Here is a 5,335-nt window from a genome sequence, read left to right as displayed (position 1 = left end):
AAAACACGCTTAGAACATAGGCGAGAAGTGGACACACACACACACACACACCTGTTTTGCAATACCTGCACAAAGCAAACGGAGCTGCGTCGGATTTTTTAAACACTTTTTAGTAACACGATGCACCTAAAGTGGTTTAGAGGTGAGACGCCACTTGTTAATAGAAAATATGGATTTAAGGCGATTCGTCTTTTAGCATCAAAGCTCACGTCACCCACGGGTGCAGATATGATCTCAATGGACCTCATCCAAAGAAATACGTTTGAATTCTTATCCTAACTATCTGATTTTTTTTTTAACAGGGTCAATAGCCAAATTAAGAGACCCGGTAAGAATGAGGAAAAGTAACGAGAGCTGTTAATTTAATGTCACAAGAGGGTGATATTAATGTATAATATGTCAATAATATATATTGAATATTTCAATAATATATATTATGTTACTGAAATAAAGGAGAAATGGTTCCAGATCTCTCCACAGCAAGGAGAATACAACAATTCCAGCTGTTTCACAGGTTAATATATTCATATTGTTATATATTTAAATGAATGTGGATGAATAAATGTAGAACTAAAACGGGCACTCGGTAGAGCGCATACCTTCGCATATCACAAGATTGGGCATTGAATTATGAACATTTTGGCATTAGTTGCATGCCAATTGGATAAACATTGACCGTGCTATGGTAATAAGAAGATGTTGACCTTTTCATGACCTTGACCTTGACCTTTGACCCAATTGATCCCAAAATCTAATCAAATGGTCCCCGGATAATAACCAATCATCCCACCAAATTTCATGCGATACTTTTTGTGTTATGCGAATAACACGCATACAAATAAATAAATAAATACACGCCGATCAAAACATAACCTTCCGCATTGTAATTATATGATCATTGGAACAGCAGGGGACAGGATATCAACATTAAAGAGGGTCCAAGATCAGTTTATTTTAAAGATTGTATTATATATATATATATTATAATATTGTGTGTACTTGCAAATTCTTAATTTAATGTATGTTAAATCAAGTGTAGACACAGCTAATGTGTAATATTCCAGCAGAGAGACAGTGGGGCAGAATCAGAGGGTCAATAGTCAGCAGCTCATTTAATGTGACTGAGATCAGAGTGTTTGCATATCAACTGCCGAATAAAGTCCACACACACACACACACACGCACACAATCAAGTTTACAGGAGCGCGCAGACACACACGCACGCACACACGCACACAGCCTGACTTCCACTGCGGCAGTGAAAGCGTTAAGCGCTGCAGTCGGGGAGGCTCTAGGCCCCGCCCACTCCACGGATATTTGCATATTGGGCGGGAAGCGCTGGCTCTTTGTTGCTGCTGAGCTCAGCCACAGCCCCTCCCACAAAACGCCGCACTGGCGGGAAAAAAGGCTCCGGCGCGAGCGAGCGAGAGACACACACACACACGCTGTCTCTCTCTCTTTGTCTCACACACACTGCATTGCTGCAACACACACACACACACGCTGTCTCTCTCTCTTTGTCTCACACACACTGCATTGGTGCAACACACACACACACACACACACACACGCGTGCCGACACGAGCACGCGCTGCATTGCTGGTCATCTATGGGATGGCGCACCCATTTCTTGCCCAAGTGGACACACACACACATCAAAAAGAGAGGAAATGGAGAGAGGGCATTTATTATGACGTGAAAGCAGATGACGCACGCGCACACGCACACACACACACACACACACACACACAGAAAGTGTGGGAGGAGTGAGACAATGATATTAAAGTGGCCCACCAGACATCAGGGGGTGGCAAGTTACTTAAATATGTGACATTTTGGTGTGTGTGTGTGTGTGTGTGTGTGTGTTGCCCTGGGAAAACAGTTCACTGGGCTGTTGGAAAAACAGGAAGGCATGTCATGCTCTGGATTGAAGAAGAAGAAGGGGAGAAAGTACGGAGCGGCCCCCGCATTACATAACCCGGCAGGAAATATGCAGGGTGGGGAGAGAGAGAGAGAGAGAGAGAGAGAGAGAGAGAGAGAGAGAGAGACGAAAGGAAGCCATGCTTACAGTGCACCCTATGACAGCTTCCTTAGAGGGTCTTCACATCTCATCACATCTCTTCCTCTCCTCTTCCTTCTGTCACTTTTTTCAGATATACCTCAGTAGCCAGAGAGCGACACACACACACACACACACACACACACACACACACACACACACACACACACACACACACACACACACACACACACACACACACACACACACACACACACACACACACACACACACACACACGTCAATTAATGATGGTCTGCTCGATGCATAGGCTGTGTGTGTGTGTGTGTGTGTGTGTGTGTGTGTTCCATAGTGCATTTAGGTACAAACCCACAACTACTACACCTGTGCAGAGGAAACCACCAACGCACTCGCACTCGTTTCATATTAGTTATTGCGTTGCTAATATGAAACATGCAACAACAACAACAAGCAGAACCCTCTCATTTGCACACACAAACACACACAAACACACACACACACAGCTCTGTTATCTGATTGAGTCACACCTGACAGTGTTGTGTTTCTCACTCGGTTACGCAACACCCACGTTTTGAAGCGTCTGTCCTCTTCCTGCTAGACAGCAAAACACTGACCCTGAACAGAGGAAACACACACACACGCACACACACACACACACACACACAACAGCTGGCCACCTGATAGTTGGAACGTTTCGCGCCGTCTTGTTTACGGAGACACATTCTCAACCGAGTCCTTGGCGTTCCACATACTTCTCCTCTGAGAAAGTGTAAGAACCACCGTCTGTGTGTGTGTGTGTGTGTGTGTGTGGTGTCTATAGTATTCAGATATTTGTCCTTCTGCATTATCCGCCGACATGTTCCGACCACGAGCCGATATTCTCCAGAACCAGAGAGTCTTCAAGTCAACAGCGTCTTGGACCACAGCTGCTGCTCTATCTGATTAGCTGTGTGTGTGTGTGTGTGTGTGGGGGTGGGTATTTTTTCTTCTTTTGCCAGATGGCAGGGAATGTTTAGTCCAATGGGATTAGAGATTAGGATTAAGTGGACTTCAAGTTACCTCGACGCACCGTCACTGGACGACAGAGAGGATCGCCAAGTTCAACGGCCTCTGATTGGCCGATTGGCCGCACACTGAAAAGAGTTAAAACTATGTTATCTCAAACTGTTGCATCAGAGTAAAGTTGTAGATGCGCCACGCAGCACTGAGTGTGATGAGAACATCGCTGGTGCTCTGGATATCTGTATCTACACTTAAAGCTAGTTAGTTTAGCATAAAGGCTAAACGGCTCCTAGAGATCATGTATGTAGAGATGTATATTTATATTGCACAAAAAAACAGATCTTCAACTTTACAGACAAACCTTTTTAAAAAAAAGAGGGATTATTTTTTTATCACTTATATATTTTTTATTTGTTTAGATATATTAACATAAAACAAATAAAAAAATGTCAAGTGAACATAATAAAAAATAAAAAGGGACATGATACATATATACACACACACATACATATATGTGTATATATATATACACACACATATATATATATACACATATGTGTGTATATATATATACATATACACACACACAAAGATTTAAAAAATAATTGAAAAAACTGAAAAAGAAAAAAGAGGCATTATTAAACAAAATCCGATTTCACGGTTTTTAAAAAAGCACAAAGAAAAGATAACGACGAATCGTCTCGATCGTTTCCTCCCGGCTGGTGACATCTCGTGATATCTGACCAGGAGCCTGAACGCACCGCACACTGGCTGCAGTATGTGGACGTGGAGCCAGAGGCCCAAACCAGACGAGCCTCCGGGCGTCCACAGGCTGCAGCGTGACACACGTCCCCCACGGTGGGCCTCATCTATAGGACACAGTGTGCTCTGTGAACATGCACCGCGAGGGGGGGGGGAAGGGAGCGCAGACACTGGGTGAATTATCGTTGCAGCTCGCCGACCGATGCAGAAACACATATATAGAAATATCTCCCTCTCTCTCCCTCTCCAGTAGCAGCGGCCATCAAATCAAGCCTTCGAGAAGGCAAGAAAATGCACTTTTAGAGCACCTATCTGTGTGTGTGTGTGTGTGTGTGTGTGGCAGGTTTCCCATTTCAAAGCTAGCCTAGTGTGTTGATTCTTTGTGCTCACTGTCTGGAGCTAATGAGTTCACTGCGTGTGTGTGTGTGTGTGTCCATAGATGATCCACTGCATCTCGGCGCGTAAATCACTAATTAGCTTTGTGACCGTGGCCGCTGCCCTACGTCTCCACTTTCTGCGTGTGCGCAGTTCAAGAGGCGTCATGTCTTTGTTTTGGTGGATTTTTCTTCTTCTTCTTCTTCTTCAAAGTGGCGTGGGGTTCAGCGGCGCCCGGGAGGTGAGCGGCCGGACACGCCCCCCCGAGAGCGATCCGAGATAAAAAAACATAACAAACACTTACGGTTGCTCAAAAGAGAAAAGAAAAACAGACCATAATACAAGCACAGAGAGAAGGAAATAACACACAGTGACCTTTGCTATCGGTGTTACTACATACTGTACGGTAAGCCCCCAGTAAGCTGGAGGCCTGACCCAGTTTGGAATAAGAGAATGTGGGACACACACACACACACACACACACACACACACACACACACACACACACACACACACACACACACACACACACACACACACACACACACACACACACACACACACACACACACACACACACACACACACACACACACACACACACACTTCCAGCTATTATGTGGCTGGAAATACTTTTAGTCATGTGGATGAGGTCAAACTCTGGAGCCTGTGAACAAAAACTGAAGGAATAAAGAGGGAGAAGACGACGACGCGTTGCCGCGGGAACGTGAAACAATGTCCGATTCTTTGGGGAAGGGGGGGGGGCGAGGTGTAGACGGATGCGGGGGGGGGGGAGAAAAAGTGGCAGGTGAGAAGAGGGAACGGGAGCGCCAAAAAAACAAGAAAAGAAAAAGGTGGCGGGATGCCAGGTATTGTGTGAGGCGCACCTCGGTCAGACACGGCGCTGGTTAAACACGCCTCCTCCTCGCCGTCTCCTCCTCCTCCTTGCCACCGCCTCCTCCTCCTCCTCGCCATCTCCTCCTCCTCCTCGCCGCCAAGAGCTCAGCTAAGCCGCTCTGCAACATAATGACGGGGAAACGCGGCGGCCGCACACCTTGTTTTTTTTTGTGCAGCGTCGGGTAAAAAAAAAAGAAAAAAAATGCTGACGTCGACAAATCCTGCTTTCTTCACTGCGGTGGCACAAAACAACGTCGA

Source organism: Pseudoliparis swirei, chromosome 1 (genome assembly GCF_029220125.1).
Source record: "Pseudoliparis swirei isolate HS2019 ecotype Mariana Trench chromosome 1, NWPU_hadal_v1, whole genome shotgun sequence".
NCBI classification, from domain to species: Eukaryota; Metazoa; Chordata; class Actinopteri; order Perciformes; family Liparidae; genus Pseudoliparis; species Pseudoliparis swirei.
This window is presented reverse-complemented; position numbering follows the sequence as displayed.